Consider the following 19,884-nt stretch of genomic DNA (forward strand, 5'->3'; position numbering starts at 1 on the left):
TACAGTTGTTTAAAATATATATTTATTTTTGACTGTGCTAGGTCTTCCCTGCTGCACACGGCCTTCCTCCGGTTGCGGCGAGCAGGGACCACGCTCCAGCTTCGGTGTGGGGCTCACCGCAGCGTCTTCTTTCATTGTGTATCATGGGCTCTAGGTGTGAGGGCCTCAGCACATGGGCTTAGTTGCCCCACGGCCTGTGGAATCTTCACAGACCAGGGATCAAACTAGTGTCCCTTGCATTGGCAGGCAGATTCTTAACCACTGGACCACGAGGAAAGTCCCGAGATACACTTTAAATGACCTTCAGTGGGTGAATGGGTAAGCAGGCAGCCGTATATATCATATAATGCTGAGAGACAGAAAGGAATCATCAATACACAAGCAACAGAGACAAATCTTGAATGCACAAGCAGAAAAGGTCAGACTCAAGGCTAAAACACTGAATGATTCTGATACTTCCCTGGTGGTCCAGTGGCTGAGACTCTGCTCCCAGTGCAGGGGGCGTGTTCAGTCCCTGGCCAGGGAACTAGATCCCACATGTTGCCACTAAAGATCCTGCATGCTGCAACCAAGACCCTGGCACAGCCAAAGAAACAAATTAAATAAATAAGTGGGTTTTGTTTTGCCTTAAAAAAAAAAAAGCTGAATAATTCCATAAAGACAGAGAAGAAAAACAATACCATAAAGACAGAGAAGATATCAGTGGTTTTCAGGGTTAGGGGAAAAAAGGTGCCTACCAAACTCCCAATCCATTCCTCCCCCACCCCTACCCCCTTGGCAACCATCCCCTTGGCAACCATATGTCTGTTCTCTATCTTACTCCATTTTTAATGAGCCTTCTGTTTATTAATTTTCACACAGATAGCCTCACCTGTGACTGTTTCTGGTTTATACTGTTAGAGGAAGAATAACTAAATATTGGTATATGATAAGATGTGCCAGTACCCCTTTCTCTTCATCTCTGTCAGCAGCAGGTGTTGCCAATTTTTCATGTTTTTTCCTCACTTTTTAAAATATTTTATCTCAGCTCAGTACTCTGTGGTGACCTAGAGTGGTGGGAAACAGAGGGGTGAGATGCAGACTCAAGAGGGAGGGGATATGTGTATACTTATGGCCAATTCACATTGTTGTGCAGCAGGAGCCAGAACAACATTGTAAAGCAATTGCCCTCCATTTAAAAATAAATTTTTTAATTTATGATAATTGCTTGCAAGAGTTTCTTTGCTCAGTTTTAGAAAATACCAGATTTCCAATGTGATGGACAAGTTAAACATGTAGGATTTCACAAACTTTATGATTTCTGTTACAATTTAACTACAGTAAGTGAAAGTGAAAGCCGCTCGGTCGTGTCCAACTCTTTGTGACCCCATGGACTATATAGTCCACAGACTTCTCCAGGCCAGAGTACTGGAGTGGGTAGCCTTTCCCTTCTCCAGGGGAACATGAAATACATGCTTTCCCTCTTCTTGACTGTTGTTTTTGCCACTTGCTTGGGTGTGAAGTGATAGCTCATCATTACTGAAATTTGCACTCTCTGGGCTCCTGGGGGATGTATTTTAACATGTTCTTTGGCTTTAGGGTCTGAGAAGTGTCTGCTCATATCCTTTCTAAATTTCCTGTTTATGTTCTTTGTCTTTTTCTTATCAATGTGTAGAAACTCTTTATATATGAAGGTACTAACTCTTCTCAGACTAATTGATTTTTAAATTTATTTTTAGCCAAAAGGGTTTCCATTGCTGTGCACCAACTTTCTCTAGTTGTGGCAGGCAGGGGCTGCTCTTGTTGCAGAGCACAGGCTTTAAGGCACTCAGGCTTCAGTAATTGTGGCTCACAGTTTTGGTTGTCCCAAGGCATGTGGGAACTTCCCCAGGGATCAAACCTGTGTCCCCTGCATTGTCGGGAGGATTGTTAACCACGGGACCACCAGGGAAGTATCTACTAATTGATTTTTTACTTGTTGCTTTTATTTATAATATTATTTCCCTAAGATTTTGTAGATTTATATATAATCTTATATTTCTTTCATTTATGCCTTCCAAGTTTACTGTCTTAGTTTTAAAAACCAAAACAGCAGCAACAACAACAAAAACAGGTTTTTAAGCCTAAGTTGTAAAAGTAGCCTTGAAATTCATTCTACCACATATGTTGACTTGGGGGTGGGGGCTCTTGTTTTTTTACATTTTATCTTTCACTCTTCTGGTTTTTGTTTTTTTTTTTTCCTTGTAACACAGAAATATTTCGCCCCATCACATCTCGATGAACAGTAGGAGAAAGAAAGGTAAACAGTCCATCTGTGTTCCATACCCATGCATGCTAAGTCACTCCAGTCGTGTCCAACTCTTTGAGACTCTATGGACTGCCGCCCGCCAGGCTTCGCTGTCCATGGGATTCTCCAGGCAAGAACACTGGAGTGGGTTGCCATGCCTTCCACCAGAGCATCTTCCCGACCCAGGGATCAAACTCATCTCTGTTGTCTCCTGCACTGGCAGGGAGTTCTTTACCACTAGCGCCACCTGGGAAGCCCCTCCATACCTACCTTCCTCTCTAACTCAAGCCATGGCTTTAACCCTTCCGCCTTGGAAGTCCTATCCCTGACCTGGCTTTCCCTTTTTTAATCTCACTGTGGTCTTAATTTAGCCCGAGAAGCCCCAGGAAAGCACTGCCCTCTAGTGGCTAATTCAGTAATAGCACCTACAGCCTGGAGATAAAGCTGTTTGTGTCCTGTGCCCTGGCAACCTCTTTGCTGGGCGCATGCCAGCCTCACAGCCCATTCCTGCCAGATCCCTCTCCTTTCCCCAGTGGCCAGGAAAGGCACTTGCCTTCCACCCTGGGCACACAGATCCCAGCTGCCGCCTCATCTTGCTCCCACTAGAGCCTCTGGCACCCGGAAGCAGCTTGGCCTGTGCTCTGCAGCTGCAAAGGGTCACTGGCATCACTGAGTCCAGCTGCTTTGCCTGTTTGACCTGTGCGTGAGAACACAGGTGGGAACGGGGACCTGCCCAGGGAAACAGAGGGCTCCGCACAAGGACCCCGTCCCTGGGTCTGGGGCAGCACCCACCTCAGCAGACAGCTGTGCCTGCACCGTGCTCAGCTCCACGAGGATGAGGATGCGTGTGCATGCACTCCCGCCAGTGCCTGACCCACAGGCCCGCCCAGGGCCCCAGGCCCCAGGCCCCAGGAGGCAGAGCCAGGGTCTCGATCATGGTGCCAGCTCGGCTGACCTAGTGAGTCCAGGTGGGGGTCGGGGCCAGAACAGCTTTGGAAAGAAGAGGCGGGCATCTGGGCTGGGTGCTGATGGCTGAGGATCCCCCCCACATGGAGGGGGTATGATCAGGGATGGCCAGTGGGCTCACGTGGAGGGAGTGCCAGGGATCTGGGGACAGGCAGCAAGGAGCAAGGGGCTAGCAGGCCCCTCTCAGGATGACCTGGGACTGGGGAATTTGATGGGGCTCACGAGGGCCTCCTCGGAACAAGAAGGTGCTAAGGCTTGGCTCCTCTGTGCCCGCCCCACGTCAGGGTTAGGAACAAGAGCTGCTATCTCTTCGGAGGACTGCTGAGCGGCTCCCATTTCATCTCAGGAGAGGCCACATCCTGGAAAAGCCACGTCTGATGTGCATCACTACGAACAAAGCTAAAGGAGGTGATGGAATTCCAGTTGAACTATTTCAAATCCTAAAACATGATGCTGTGAAAGTGCTGCACTCAATATGCCAGATCTTTTTTGTATAGTTCTTCTGTGTATTCTTGCTACCTCTTCTTAATATCTTCTGCTTCTGTTTGGTCCGTACCATTTCTGTCCACGGAGAAGGCAATGGCACCCCACTCCAGTACTCTTGCCTGGAAAATCCCATGGACGGATGAGCCTGGTAGGCTGCAGTCCATGGGGTCGCTAAGAGTCAGATACGACTGAGCGACTTCGCTTTCACTTTTCACTTTCATGCATTGGAGAAGGAAATGGCAACCCACTCCAGTGTTCTTGCCTGGAGAATCCCAGGGACGGTGGAGCCTGATGGGCTGCCGTGTCTGGGGTCGCACAGAGTCGGACACGACTGAAGCGACTTAGCAGCAGCAGCAGCAGCATTTCTGTCCTAGTGGTAGCAAGAATACACAGAAGAACTATACAAAAAAGATCTTCATGACCCAGATAACCATGATGGCAGCAAGGAGCTCACCTAGAGCCAGATGTCTGGAGCTCATGTCCTGGGTCATGAAGATCTTGACATGATCCATGTCATGAGCCAGGATCCCTTCCCATGTCTGGGTTTAAAACTCACCAGCAGAAGATAAAGGATTGAAAATCAGAAGTCAAACTGATATTTGTACACCTGTGTCCACAGAAGCATCATCACAATAACCAGAAGGTAGAAACAATTCAAGTGTCCATCATCAGATAAATGGACAAACAAAACGTGATCCATCCACGTGGTGGAATATTCAGGAAATTTCCAGCATGTGCTACAACGAGATGAAACTTGAGGACATGATGCTCAGAGAAATAAACATGACACAAAAGTATATGACACAAAATGCTGTGAGATCCCACCCTCAGGAGGTCCCCAGAGGAGTCAGATCCACAGAGACAGGAAGTAGATGGTGGGGCCAGGGGCTGGGGGAGGGGATGGGGAGTGAGTGCTTCCTGGGGACAGAGTTTCAGTTTGGGGAGATGACAAAGTTCTGGTGATGGATGGTGGGGATGGTTGAGCAACAGTGGGAAGGAACCTGATACCACTGAGCTGTGCACTTTAAAATGGTTAGAATGGTGAATTTTGTGTCATGTATATTTCACCAACAAGGAAAGTGGGAAAGGGTAGTGCAGGCAGGGGCTGGGGGGAGCCTTGTGGAGGTGAGCCCTCGTTCTGGGTGGGGAGAGGGGAGCCAAACGTGCATGGTTGAGCCTCCAGGAGTAGGTGGGGACCTGGGCAGGGAGGCAATGGGTCTCTGGGGGGTGGAGACCAGAGTGCATCTGGTGAGGAAGCCCGGATTAAGAGTCTCAATAGCACTCTCAAGACTTTTGGCCATAAGAGGGAAGAGCAGGACCCGGAGGTGGCGCAGCAGGGGGTGGGGGGGTGTTCAGAAAGGGGACAGTAGAGTCAGCGGAGAAGCTTGAGAGAGCTTAAATTCTGGGGGAGGGAGAGCCCGGGAAGAGGAGACTAAAAAGAGAGAATGTGTGCTGTGCTAAATTGCTTTGGTCTGATTCTTTGTCACCCCATGGACAGAAGCCCACCAGACTCCTCTGTCCATGGGATTCTCCAGGCAAGAATACTGGAGTGGGTTGCCATGCCCTCCTCCAGAGGATCTTCCCAACCCAGGAATTGAACCTGTGTCTCTTATGTCTCCTGCATTGGCAGGCAGGTTCTTTACCACTAGTGCCACCTGGGAAGCCCAAGAACAGAGAGGCATGGAGAGAAAGAGAGGAGGAAAGACTGTGATAAAGATGAAATGAGAGAAAGATGGACAGAGGCAGAGAGCAGTGCTCCCTCTCTGCTGTAGGATCCTGAACCCACTTTCCCTCCCAGCACCACACTGTGACCATCTCTGGGACTCTCTGGGCTCCCTCATCCTGAGTCACCTTGTCCCCACCGCTTCCAATTCATCCCCGGCTTGAACCCCTCTAGTGGTGCCCAGCAATCACACCTACAACCTGGTCCCCCAAGGCTCCCCCAAACTCCAACAGCCTCACAGCCTCTGTCACCACCAGCCTCCCCCCAGTCACGCGGGCCTCCTCCTACTCCTCAAACATGCCAAAGCTCAGACCTGCCTCTGAGCCTTTGTCCCTGCAGTTCCCACCACCGGGAATGCCCTTTCCCCACAGCTCTTCATTTCCATGCCTGGCCACTGGGCAATCAGGTCTCAGCTCCGAGAGCCTTCCCTGACCTCCCCTCCCCCATCCCACCCTCGCTGAAGCGGCCATCACCCCCACCCAGTCTCGGTCACATAACAAGGTTTACTTCCTGTCGCAGCAATGAACACCATCTGAAGTTACCTCGCGGGTCTGTTTCCTGATTCACAGTTTGCCTTCCCCACTGAACCATGAGCCTCCCCCCACCCCAAGAAGGAACTGCATCTGTATTATTTATGGTAATCCCACACCCACAAAAGTGCCTGGCATACAGTAGGCGCTCAATCAATGTGTGTTGCATTAAACAAATAATCGACCGGTTGCAGAATGAATAGGTGGTGCATGTGAATCTGTGTGCTTTCCTGTCTGCTTGTGTCTCGGGTGTTTCGTCTTCTGTGGACGGTCCCACGTGTGTCCCTGAGGACAAGAGTGAAGTTCTGGATCAATGAGGGTTCGTGTTGAAGGGCCCCTGGGTCCACGTGTTGGTGGCTTTGGGGAAGATGTCACAGGATAAGCAGTGTGTCTGTGTCTCCATGCATGTTCTCATGGGTGCCCAGTGCCTACATCTTGTGTGTGTGCATGTATGTGTGAGTCATTGCATGATCTCCTTTAGCTCAGCTGGTAAAGAGTCGGCCTGCAATGCAGGAGATCCCAGTTCAATTCCTGGGTCGGGAAAATCCCCATGGAGAAGGGATAGGCTACCCACTTCAGTATTCTTGGGCTTCCCTGGTGGCTCAGATGGTAAAGAATCTGCCTGTAATGCGGGAAACCTGGGTTCAATCCCTGGGTTCAGAAGATCCCCTGGAGGACGGCATGGCAACCCACTCCAGTATTCTTGCCTGGAGAATCCCCATGGACAGAGGAGCCTGGAGGGCTACAATCCATGGGGTTGCAGAGAATTGGACACCACTGAGCAACGAAGCACAGCATGGCCCCTGTATGTCCAGAGGTGTTCAATGTTTGTGTGTCCGTCACGCCCCATCGTGATGGCACTTGCTCAAGTGTGACCATGTGTGCATGAACACAGTTCAGTTCAGTCACTCAGTCGTGTCCGACTCTTTGTGACCCCGTGAACTGCAGCACGCCAGGCCTCCCTGTCCATCACCAAGTCCCGGAGATTACTCAGACTCACGTCCACTGAGTCAGTGATGCCATCCAGCCATCTCATCCTCTGTCGTCCCCTTCTCCTCCTACCCCCAATCCCTCCCAGCATCAGAGTCTTTTCCAATGAGTCAACTCTTTGCATGAGGTGGCCAAAGTATTGGAGTTTCACCTTCAGCGTCAGTCCTTCCAATGAACACCCAGGACTGATCTCCTTTAGAATGGACTGGTTGGATCTCCTCGAAGTCCAAGGGACTCTCAAGAGTCTTCTCCAAAACCACAGTTCAAAAGCATCAATTCTTCAGCACTCCGCTTTCTTCACAGTCCACCTCTCACATCCATACATGACCACTGGAAAAACCATAGCCTTGATAGACGGACCTTTGTTGGCAAAGTAATGTCTCTGCTTTTCAATATGCTATCTAGGTTGGTCATAACTTTCCTTCCAAGGAGTAAGCGTCTTTTAATTTCATGGCTGCAGTCACCATCTGCAGTGATTTTGGAGCCCCAAAACATAAAGTCTGACACTGTTTCCACTGTTTCCCCATCTATTTCCCATGAAGTGATGGCACCAGATGCCATGATCTTCGTTTTCTGAATGTTGAGCTTTAAGCCAACTTCTTCACTCTCCTTTTTCACTTTCATCAAGAGGCTTTTTAGTTCCTCTTCACTTTCTGTCATACGGATGGTGTCATCTGCATATCTGAGGCTATTGATATTTCTCCCGGCAATCTTGAGTCCAGCTTGTGCTTTTTCCAGCCCAGCATTTCTCATGATGTACTCTGCATAGAAGTTAAATAAGCAGGGTGACAATATACAGCCTTGACGTACTCCTTTTCCTATTTGGAACCAGTCTGTTGTTCCATGTCCAGTTCTAAATGTTGCTTCCTGACCTGCATATAGGTTTCTCAAGAGGCAGGTCAGGTGGTCTGCTATTCCCATCTCTTTCAGAATTTTCCACAGTTTACTGTGATCCACACAGTCAAAGGCTTTGGCATAGTCAATAAAGCAGAAATAGATGTTTTTCTGGAACTTTCTTGCTTTTTCAATGATCCAGCAGATGTTGACAGTTTGATCTCTGGTTTCTCTGCCTTTTCTAAAGCCAACTTGAACATCTGGAAGTTCACGGTTCACGTATTGCTGAAGCCTGGCTTGGAGAATTTTGAGCATTACTTTACTAGCGTGTGAGATGAGTGCAATTGTGCGGTAGTTTGAGCATTCTTTGGCATTGCCTTTCTTTGGGATTGGAATGAAAACTGACCTTTTCTAGTCCTGTGGCCACTGCTGAGTTTTCCAAATTTGCTGGCATATTGAGTGAAGCACTTTCACAGCATCATCTTTAAGGATTTGAAATAGCTCCACTGGAATTCCATCACCTCCACTAGCTTTGTTCATAGTGATGCTTTCTGAGGCCCACTTGACTTCACATTCCAGGATGTCTGGCTCTAGGTCAGTGATCACACCATCGTGATTATCTTGGTCGTGAAGATCTTTTTTGTACAGTTCTTCTGTGTATTCTTGCCACCTCTTCTTAATATCATCTGCTTCTGTTAGGTCCATACCATTTCTGTCCTTTATCGAGCCCATCTTTACATGAAATGTTCCCTTGGTATCTCTAATTTTCTTGAAGAGATCTCTAGTCTTTCCCATTCTGTTGTTTTCCTCTATTTCTTTGCATTGATCGCTGAGGAAGGCTTTCTTATCTCTTCTTGCTCTTCTTTGGAACTCTGCATTCAGATGCTTATATCTTTCCTTTTCTCCTTTGCTTTTCACTTCTCTTCTTTTCACGGCTATTTGTAAGCTATTTGTTCACAGCATGAACACAGGGGTCTGTATTTGTGTCTCCTTGCATGCCCCTCTCTGAGTGAGTCTCTACAGGTTCCTGTTTCCAGGTGTCCAGGAGCCTGTCATGCTTGTGTGTGTCTCTGGTGTGTGGTGTGTGCCCCTGTAGGCTCCTGCATTCATGCATGCAATGTCACACGTGCAGATGTGCACACTCTGTGCAGTGGTGTGCTGGTAAATAGTTAACAGCCAGCTCTTGGGTGGAAAGTGTTGATTTGCCCATTTGCATGGTATAAATACCCTCAGTTTCAACGTACCAATGTGATGTCACCAAACACAGAATTACAAAGATGTAGTCCAGTATACAAATATATACCTTAATAGAGAGATACTTCCATACAGATATATAGATATGGACTAGTATATAATGCCTTTATATACTGTTTCCATCAAGCAGTTTCAGTAGCCACGCTGCTGCTGCCGCTAAGTTGCTTCAGTTGTGCCCGACTCTGTGCAACCCCATAGATGGCAGCCCACTAGGCTCCTCTGTCCCTGGGATTCTCCAGGCAAGAACACTGGAGTGGGTTGCCATTTCCTTCTCCAGTGCATGAAGGTGAAAAGTGAAAGTGAAGTCGCTCAGTAGCCATAAATAACCTCAAAAGCATGAGTAAGAGGAAAATGGAGCAAAATAATTAGGAAGTAATGCGTTTCTTTTCAATTTTATTACGGTAAAACATCGTGATGCAAAGTGTACCACTTAACCATTTTTAAGCATGCAGTTCAGGAGCATTAAGTACATGATGACAGATTTAAGTGGTGTTATTACTTTTGTCAATTCAAATCATCAAATTTTTATGATAGCTGCATTTAACAACCGGCTCACGAAATTCCTAAACATTTTAGAATATGGGGCTCCCCTGGTGGTTCAGTGGTTAAGAATCTACCTGCCGATGCAGGGGACACACGTTCCATCCCTAGTCTGGGAATATCCCACATGCCACAGGGCAACTAAGTCTGCATGCCACAACTACTGAGCCCGTGTGTTGCAACTACTGAAGCCCGCACGCCCTAGAGCCTGTGCTCTGCAATAAGAGAAGCCCCCACAATGAGAAGCCCAAGCCTCAGCTGGAGAAAGTCCAAGCACTGCAGCAAAGACCCAGTATAGCCAAATATAAACCAATAAATAATAACTTTTACATGTGTTTTTAAAAGAATGGGCTTTCGTGAGCCAGGACCGCTGGCTCTGCCTGTCTCTGTGCTGTTATGGGCTCCTTCTAACCTTAGCTTCCAGGTGCATGTCCCCACACTTGAGTTTTCCTGAGTCTGCATGAGTATATCGTCTGTGTCTATACACCACCTGTCTCTGAGTGCCAAGGAGCCCGCGTGGACCTTGCATGCACCCAGGGGTGTCTGTGGGCAGACTGCTCTGTCCACACACTCCCACATCTTGGGGACCCACAGATACCTACACACCTGCAAACCTGGGGGCACATGTCTCTCTGTAAGAATCCAAGTGCCCAGGTGTCCACTCTAGTGGCATGCCGGAGGCAAGCCTGAGCATCTCTTCCTCACCCCATGCAGAATGACATCAGGTTGGCAGTTGAAATCAGTCATGATGGGAGTATTTACACCACACGCCAGCTGCATGCCCATTCGCTCAGTCACGTCCGACTCTTTGCAACCCCATGGACTGTAGCCTGCCAGGCTCCTCTATCCATGGGATTTCCCAAGCAAGAATACTGGAGTGGGTTGTCATGCCCTCCTCCAGCGTATCTTTCCAACCCAGGGATCGAACCCTTGTCTCCTGCGTTGGCAGGCAGATTCTTTACCACTGAGCCACCAGGGAAGCCCCTACAAAATCAACAAATGCTATGCATCACAGCTTTGAGTGTATGTGTCTGTGTGTGTGTGTGTGGTCAAGAGAGGTGGTTACTCACCTTTTACCAGTGCACCCTGGGGACGCAGGTGCCTCCGTATGCCCCATGTAACCGTGTGTATGCTCGTGTTGCCGTGCGTGTATGTGAGTGCCTGTGTCGCCGTGGATACACATGACTGGCGTGTCCCACATGCTGGGGGGAGGCCCCAGCCCTCTATACCTCTTTGGCAGTGGGTTCCACAGGAAGTGGGGGGTGGGGAGAGTGCTGAGACTGCCCTCCACATCCCCAGTCTGCTACCCCATCTCAAGATGCCTGCATGCACGGGGCGGGGTGTTGCTGAGTGGAGGGGGGAGAGCTCCCTCTTTTAAAACCCTGTCCTGTGCTGCACTCGCATCCGTGCCTCAGCCCACGACAGGGGGGTAGAGGCGCCAGGCAGGCAGGCAGGCGATTGAGGAAGAGGAAGTTGGGGCAGAGTTGGGTCACCCTGTGGCTTAACCCGGGCTCTGGCCCGCAGATGCTCCCCTGGGGCCAGCTCAAAGCCCTAGCCAAGGGTCGTGGGGGCTGCGGGAGCTAGTACACCAAGCTGGGGCACCCACAGCAGCGAGGACAAGGCTCCATCTGGTGAGTGACCATCCCTGGGGAGTGCGGGACAGATGGATGAACAGCGGTGGGAGGGGGGCCTCAGGGGCAGCAGAGAGCCCATCTACAATTTCTCTCCACCTTCTAGTCAGCCCGCTTCCTGAGTGGGTTGGGGAGGCTGTTTGACTTGAATCTTTGCTCTGCAAATGTCTGTGGTTTTAAGAAGTCAACTCAGCGGGCTGGGGTCCATAATCAATAAGAGCAAGAGAGAAGGATGGCCCCCTTGTAGCCAAAGTCTGCTCGGGGGACAAGGAACAGGGGATAAATTGGGAGATGGGATTAGGCTCCCGGAGGCAAAGTCAGTCAAAGATGCTTTTGTTCTTAAGCTAGAGATGTGGGGTGAGAAGAGAGGTTATGTGTGTGCTGTGCTTAGTCGCTCAGTCATGTCCGACTCTTTGCAACCCCATGGACTGCAGCCCACCAGGCTCCTCTGTCCATAGAATTCTCCAGTCAAGAATACTGGAGTGGGTTGCCATTTCCTCATCCAGAAGATCTTCTTGACCCAGGGATCAAACCCACATCTCCTGCATTGACAGATGGATTGTTTTACCACTGAGCCACCCTGGAAGCCCCAGAGAGGTCTCAGACCTCCCTGAAACATAATCCAGATAGTGGCGTTGGGGGAGTCTGACTTTCAGAACAAACTCCCACTGATGACCAAGGACATCCTTATCCTAGTCTTCCAAGGTCATCAAAGAAGGAGGTCCCACCACCCAGGCAGCCCTCCTGGTTGGAGCCCTCCACTTGGGGAGGCGCCCCAGGTCCCACCTTGGCCCTCCACCGGGAGCCTTCACACCCAGCTGCCTGGGGTGGGGTGAGGTTGGGTAGAAAGGATGTGGTTTCTGAAAGGGCACACCCAGGCCTGCTGCTTCCTCCCGGCCCCAGTGCCAACACGGCCATCAGGGTCTGGGAAGGTGGCCCAGAAGCAGCCAGGAGTGGGATGGATTTAGAGTGGAAGGCTGGAGCCAGGGATGATGGAGCTGGTGGGGTTAGGCTAGGGGCACATCAAAAAGGCCTCGAATGCTGCACTCAGAGAGTTCCACTGGCCAGGTCACCCGTGGTTCTGAGGAAAACCTTGACAACCACTGGCAGCCAAGGGAGCGCTTCCCCCACTGCCAAGCACCTTGAGCTCCCCAGCCACTGGAGTGAGTGAGTCCATCTGGGAGGACTTCCTGGCAGAGGCAGGCTTTTCACTGGACCTTGAAGCACCCGTGGAATATCAATCTCAAACCCATCAGTGCATCTGGTCTGGGACATTGCCCCCACTCCACCCCCCAAGCTCCGACACAGGGCCAGACACCTGCCAGCGCTCAGTACTGCTGCGGATGGAAGGATGGCTGTGTCGGCCAGTTGTGGGTTCAGAGCTGCACTCCCCTGTGTCTGCGTGGCTGTAGGCAAGTGTCCGCACTGCTCTGGCTTTGTCTGTGCTCCTCCATAGAATGTGCTGTGCTGTGGATCTTGCATGTGAGAGCATGGCTCAGTGCCCAGCATACAGTAGGCACTCTGAAACACTGTCCACCTTGCCCATTCTCTCATATTTTGTCCCTGTCCCACAGCCTGGCTATCCTGAGCACTCTCCACCCATGCCACACGTGTGCATCTGTAGAAACTCTGTGAGTCACATCTAGAAAGAGGGACTAGTCATGGGTGTCAATCTCCATCAAGCGTGCAGGGAGTAGTCTGTTATACAGAGTGAAGTACGTCAGAAAGAGGAAAACAAATATCACATATTAAGGCAGCCAATTAAGGCAATCAAACCAGTCAATCCTAAAGGAAATCAACCCTGAATATTCACTGGAAGGACTGATTATGATGCTAAAGCTCCAATACTTTAGCCACTTGATGCAAAGAGCCGACTCATTGGAAAATACCCTGATGCTGGGAAAGATTGAGGGCAGGAGGAGAAGGGGACAACAGAGGATGAGATGGTTGGATGGTATCACTGACTCGATGGACATGAGTTTGAGCAATTGGAGTTTGGGAGTTGGTGATGGACAGAGAAGCCTGGCGTGCTGCAGTCCATGGGGTCACACAGCTGAGCAACTAAACAAAAACAATTGACCACAGCCCACCAGGCTCCTGTGTCCATGGGATTTCCCAGGCAAAATACTGGAGTGAGTTGCCATCTCCTACACCAGGGGATCTCCCTGAACCAAGGATCAAACTCGAGTCTCTGTATTGATAGATGAATGAGTCACCTCATTCATCGGAGTCACCTGGGAAGCCCCCACAGTAAGGTAATGTTCTTAAATAAGTTGATGAATTCACAAAATGACTCTCTGCACCTGCTCTGGTGAATTAGTTAGATCGGTATTTGTCACAAGGTATAGTAAGGAAATTTCAGGCACAGTGTTCTTTCAGGGAAAGGAAGGTCTACTTTGTTGCTAAGGCAGCTTGTGAGTTGTAAAGCAGACCTGGAGCTCTGGTCCTTCTAAAGTTATTATGAAGTGCAGAAAGCAACTTCTGAGGGCAGGAGGAGAAGAGGGCAATAGAGATGAGATGGTTGGATGGCATCACCGACTCAATGGACATGAGTTTCAGCAAACTCTGGGAGTTGGTGAAGGACAGGAAACCTGGTGTGCTGCAGTCCATGGGGTCTCAGAGAGTGGAGATGACTTATTGACTGAACAGCAACATATTAATGCATGTATATATATATATGGACTCTAGAAAATGGTACCAATGAACCCATTTGCAGGGCAGTAATAGAGACAGACATAGACAACAGACTTGTGGATACAGGGGGAGAAGCTGGGACAAATTTAGAGAGTGGCATTGACATATACACCATCGTTGTTGTTGTGTCCAACTCTTGTGACTCCATGGACTGTAGCCCCCAAGGCTCCTCTGTCCATGGGATTTCCCAGGCAAGAATATTGGAGTGGGTTGCCATTTCCTTCTCCACGGGATCTTCCTGACCCAGGAATCAAAATTGGCAGGCAGATTCTTTACGACTGAACCACCAGGAAAGCCCAACATATATACAGTACCAGGTGTAAAGTAGCTAGCTAGTGGAAAGCTGCTGTATAGCACAGGGAGCTCAGTTCAGTGTTCTGTGATGACCTAGAGGGGTGGGATGAGGGGGTGGAGGGAGGCTCAAGAGTGAGGGGATATATGTATCCCCTCATATACATATGGAAGAGGACTGGAGACAAGACTTGGGGACCATTTGGTGACTCTAGACATGGCTCAAGCCCATGGGGAATCCAGGACAACATGCTGATTTCAGCTTTAATGAGGGGATGGATATGACTTGGGAAGAAGTTGTGTTTAAGATGTTTGTTACTTACCCTCTTTGCGTCTTGGTTTCCTCACCTGAACAACGGGAATGCTGGAAGCGTCAATAGCATCATGCCACCATAGGATGATTGTGAAGAGTAAAAGAATTATTGACGTAAAACCTTGGAGTGGTGGCTGGCAAGACATAAGCGCTTGTTAAATGTTAGCTTGTGTGCTATTACTTCATCCCCGGCCTTTGCGCTGGCATGACCCACACACATGGCCTTCTAGTTGGCACTCCCTCTGAATGCCCATCAACTTACCTAACCCTACACCAGCTGGCTGGTTCTTCCAGCTTCAGCCAATCTCTGCTGGGCTCACTAATGGATCCATGGGACATGCTGTCATGGAGGTGTCTCTGGAATCTGCCCTTTCTAGATGTCAGGGCACCATTGTGTCAAGAGAGGGTACCATCAACAAGATGGCAATCACCATCAATAAGATAGTAAAAGACCTCACTAAGATGGCAGAGATCCTCACCAAGATGGTAGATGCCCTCACCAACATGGAGGCTATCCCCACCAAGATGGCAGCTACGTCCATCAAGATGGAACACACTCCATACTCTTCACCCCCATCCAGACTCTCTTCCAGATCTTTGTATCATCTTTTAACACCTAGAACCAAAAGACCACCCTTTGGCAGGCCAAAGGGCTATTTACAACTTTAACTGGAGACATTCAAGGTCATTGGCCCTCTGCCTCCAATGACTAGCCCCCACCACACAAATCAACCCAGCCTTCCTCCTCCCTGACAACATCACAACCAGCCCAACAGCTCAATATTTAACTGTGGGCTGCTATGTTTATGATCTGGGGTTGGTTGAATCCACAGATGCAGAGAGCCAACTGTGGGGCTTGAACACTGGAGGATTTTGGTATTCATGACAGGTCTTGGAACCAACCCCACACAGGTTATAGAGGGATGGCCGTACATCATAACTTTGTACTAAGTAGGTATACCTGATCCTGTCCGTGGAGGGGATTCCTGAAAATATCCCTTCCCTGTGACATTTTACACCAGACCAAGCCATCCCTGGCCCATATTCTACCTTGCTTTCCTTTGCAGTATCTGTATCTTCTGTGGGTTTGTTGCTATGTCGGTTTTTCTTCTACTTTTAGTTCATGAGATCCTATTCTCTGATGTGCCTCAACTTTTGATTGACTGCCAGATACCGTTTACGAAAAACTGTAGATATTTCTGGTGGTTCTTCATGGTGCTATTTCCTTCCAGAGAGGTTTTACTTTTGCTTCTGGCAGATAGTGAAAGTAAAGGCAGGTGTTGCGTGCATGTTCTGTTGCTCAGTCATATCTGATTCTTTGCAACCCAACGGACTGTAGCCCGCCAGGCTCCTCTGTCCATGGGATTTCCCAGGTAAGAATACTGGAGTGGGTTGCCATTTCCTCCTCCAGGGAATCTTCCTGACTCAGGGATGGAATCTGTGTCTCTTGCGTCTCCTTCACTGGCAGGTGGATTCTTTCCCACTGCGCCACCTGGGAAGCCCCCAAAGGCAGGTGATTTCAGTCTAATCAGAAATTAAGCGGAGTTGAAGCTGAATTTTAGTCTGGGTGAGGGTTGCTCTGTTTCTCGTTGCTCCCTGCTCCTAGAATGAAGTTTTTGGTGACCCCATCTTTCCAGGGTCTATTTCTCCAGCCCCAGAAGATTGCCAGAATTCAGAATTCAGCTTCTCAGCCTCTCTCTGGCCTGCTTTGCACCGAAGAATTGCATTCAAATCAACAACTTGCTTGCGAGGGGAGGGTGGCGGGAAACAGCACTGCATCATGTCTACTCACCTTTCCAGGATTCTGACCTCTCATATCCTGGTTTGACAACACCTTGATACTGAAGGTGTTTTTTTGCCTTCTGATTTTATCCAGTTTTTTTTTAAAAAAAGCTGATTCTGGTGGAAGGGTAAATCTGCATTGAGGTAGCCTGCCATCACTAGAAATAGTTATCCCGGTTGTATTTTTTCTAAGTATTTAAAATTATTTACTCATTTGTTTTTGGCTGTGCTGGGTCTTTGCTGCTGCGTGCAAGCTTTTCTCTAGTTGCAGCTAGCGGGGGCTACTCTTTGTTGTGGTACACGGGCTTCTCAGCGCAGCAGCTTCTCTCACTGCAGAGCATGAAGGCTTCAGTAGTTGTGGCTCCTGGGCTCCAGAGCACAAGTTCAGTAGTTGTGGTTCACAGGCTTAGTTGCTCCATGACAGGTGGGATCTTCGTGGACCAGGGATTGAACCTGTGTCTCTTGCATTGGCAGGTGGATTCTTAACCATTAACCCACCAAGGAAGTCCTTCCTGTTGTATTTTTAACATAAGATTTTTATCAAGCCTCCATTTCTAACTCTGCTCAGATCACCATGTTTCTCTGTTTCTGGCCTCCTGGGTCCCTGCCTTTGTTACCACCAGTTTGATGAAGGCCCCTCCTAACTTCTTACTGCCTTTGATTTCCCTGAAGTTCTCATATCTGCTGTCTACCCAAAGGTCTGGAAGATCCAAGAGGCATTTGCAGTCTGTCCAGGGAAAGTGATGGGAGATGAGGAATTAAAACCTGGAGCACAGCAGAGGAGGTAATTTTTTAAATCTCCTTGGGTTTTCCTCTGGATTTCTGTGTAAGCATCTAGATGTTTGTGTATAACTGTTCTCAGTCACTCAGTTGTGTTTGACTCTTTGCGACCTCATGGACTGTAGCCTGCCAGGCTTCTCTGTCCATGGGATTCTCTAGGCAAGAATAATGGAGTGGGTTGCCATTTCCTACTCCAGGGGATCTTCCCGACCCCGGGATCAAACTCGTGTCTCTTGCATCTCCCACAATAGCAGGTGGATTCTTTACCACTGAGCCATCTGTTAACATATGTCTGACTGCTTATGTGTATGTGTTTGCCATTGTCTGCAAGTGCTGGAGAGTGTGTTGGGAAGTGGGAAGTGTTGGTGTATCGAGTATGGTGCGGTATCTTTCAAGTTTTTTTTTGATGTGGATTTATAAAGTCTTTATTGAGTTTGCTGTTAATACGATACTGCCTGCTTTATGTTTTGGTTTTTTAGCCATAAGGCATGTGGGATCTTAGTTTCCCAGCCAGGTATCCAACCCTCATCCCCTACACTGGAAGGCAAAGTCTTAACCACTGGACTACCAGTGTGTTACATTTGTAGAGTGTATTTTTATGTATTTTTGTAGTTGAAGATTCAGGTGCCACCTACTCAATAGGATAGTGGAAATGATGAGGGAGGTGCAGATGAGGGTCACCAAGGCCAGTGGGGAGAGCAAGAAGTGACCAAGGACAGAGCCCTGTGTATATAGAGTTCAAAGGTCAGGCAGAAACAGGAAGAGGAACCAAGTCAAGAAGGGAGACTGAGAAGGAACAGACAGAGAAACAAGAGGCCTGTGAGGGATGGATTTCAGGAAGACAGTGGTCAGACCTGTCCCATGAATGTGAGACTGAAAAATGCCTGTTACAGATTTAGCCACAGAGAGAGCTAGAAGACTGAAAGGGATGGAAATAAGACTTCAGGGGGTGGTGGAGTCAAGTAGGTGTGTGTCGGTAAAGACAGAAGTGTGGATGACCCTTTGAGAAGGCAGGGTGGAGGCTGAGAGGTCACTGAAGAGAGAAGGAACAGCCAGGAATTTTTCAGAAGAGGTGGCAAGAATACACAGAAGAACTGTACAGAAAAGATCTTCATGACCCAGATAACTGGGTGAGATAACATGACTTCATGATGGTGTCATCACTCACCTAGAGCCATACATTCTGGAATGTGAAGTCAAGTGGGCCTTAGAAAGCATCACTACGAACAAAGCTAGTGGAGGTGATGGAATTCCAGTTGAGCTATTTCAGATCCTTAAAGATGATGCTGTGAAAGTGTTGCACTCAATATGCCAGCAAATTTGGAAAACTCAGCAGTGGCCACAGGACTGGAAAAGGTCAGTTTTCATTCCAATCCCAAAGAAAGGCAATACCAAAGAATGCTCACACTACTGCACAATTGCACTTATCTCACATGCTAGTAAAGTAATGCTCAAAATTCTCCAAGCCAGGCTTCAACAATACATGAACTGTAAACTTCCAGATGTTCAAGCTGGTTTTAGAAAAGGCAGAGGAACCAGAGATCAAATTGCCAACATCTGCTGGATCATCGAAAAAGCAAGAGAGTTCCAGAAAAACATCTATTTCTGCTTTATTGACTATGCTTTGACTGTGTGGATCACAATAAACTGTGGGAAATTCTGAAAGAGATGGGAATAGCAGACCACGTGACCTGCCTCTTGAGAAACCTATATGCAGGTCAGGAAGCAACATTTAGAACTGGACATGGAACAACAGACTGGTTCCAAATAGGAAAAGGAGTACGTCAAGGCTGTATATTGTCACCCTGCTTATTTAACTTCTATGCAGAGTACATCATGAGAAATGCTGGGCTGGAAGAAGCACAAGATGGAATCAAGATTGCTGGGAGAAATGTCAATAACCTCAGATATGCAGATGACACCACTCTTATGGCAGAAAGTGAAGAGGAACTAAAAAGCCTCTTGATAAAAGTGGAAAAGGAGAGTGAAAAAGTTGGCTTAAAGTTCAACATTCAGAAAACGAAGATCATGGCATCTGGTCCCATCACTTCATGGGAAATAAATGGGGAAACAGTGGAAACAGTGTCAGACTTTATGTTTTGGGGCTCCAAAATCACTGCAGATGGTGATTGCAGCCATGAAATTAAAAGACACTTACTCCTTGGAAGGAAAGTTATGACCAACCTAGATAGCATATTGAAAAGCAGAGACGTTACTTTGCCAACAAAGGTCCGTCTAGTCAAGGCTATGGTTTTTCCAGTGGTCATATGTGGATTTGAGAGTTGGACTGTGAAGAAAGCTGAGTGCCGAAGAATTGATGCTTTTGAACTGTGGTGTTGGAGAAGACTCTTGCAAGTCCCTTGGACTGCAAGGAGATCAAACCAGTCCATTCTAAAGGAGATCTGTCCTGGGTGTTCATTGGAAGGACTGATGCTGAAGGTGAAACTCCAATACTTTGGCCACCTCATGCGGAGGGTTGACTCATTGGAAAAGACCCTGATTCTGGGAGGGATTGGGGGTAGGAGGAGAAGGGGACGACAGAGGATGAGATGGCTGGATGGCATCACCGACTCAATGGGCATGAGTTTGAGTGAACTCCGGGAGTTGGTGATGGACAGGGAGGCCTGGCGTGCTGCAATTCATGGAGTCACAAAGAGTCGGACACGACTGAGCAACTGAACTGAACTGAACTGAAGTGAGGAAGATTCCACCACCAGGGGGCAGCACTTGTATGAACAAGCGAGGGCTGGCATCCACACAGATGCACATACAGATAAAGCAACAGACTTGTAGACACAAGGAAA

The 19,884-nt window shown here is 48.5% G+C and overlaps 1 protein-coding gene and 1 long non-coding RNA gene across 5 annotated transcripts in view; one reads left to right on the top strand and one right to left on the bottom strand.

The window, feature by feature from the left end:
• Positions 1–10,727, bottom strand: LOC139183839 (uncharacterized). The gene is made up of 2 exons (XR_011567394.1): positions 10,660–10,727; positions 1–349 (listed from the first exon to the last, which is right to left on the bottom strand). It is a non-coding gene; the product is annotated as an uncharacterized lncRNA (long non-coding RNA).
• Positions 10,728–10,937: 210 nt separating this feature from the next.
• The window catches only part of ARHGEF18 (Rho/Rac guanine nucleotide exchange factor 18), a 100,163-nt gene continuing 91,216 nt past the window's right edge, over positions 10,938–19,884 (top strand). The window contains exons 1-2 of one of the 4 annotated variants that reach the window (XM_019964221.2): positions 10,938–11,220; positions 16,999–17,084. The gene's annotated coding sequence lies outside the window, so the exon portion shown is untranslated. Of the gene's footprint in view, positions 11,221–14,347; positions 15,892–16,998; positions 17,085–19,884 lie in introns of those variants that run through there. The other 3 variants (XM_070792020.1, XM_070792019.1, XM_019964223.2) reach the window with 3 other exon arrangements.

The sequence above is a fragment of the Bos indicus genome, chromosome 7 (genome assembly GCF_029378745.1).
Source record: "Bos indicus isolate NIAB-ARS_2022 breed Sahiwal x Tharparkar chromosome 7, NIAB-ARS_B.indTharparkar_mat_pri_1.0, whole genome shotgun sequence".
NCBI classification, from domain to species: Eukaryota; Metazoa; Chordata; class Mammalia; order Artiodactyla; family Bovidae; genus Bos; species Bos indicus.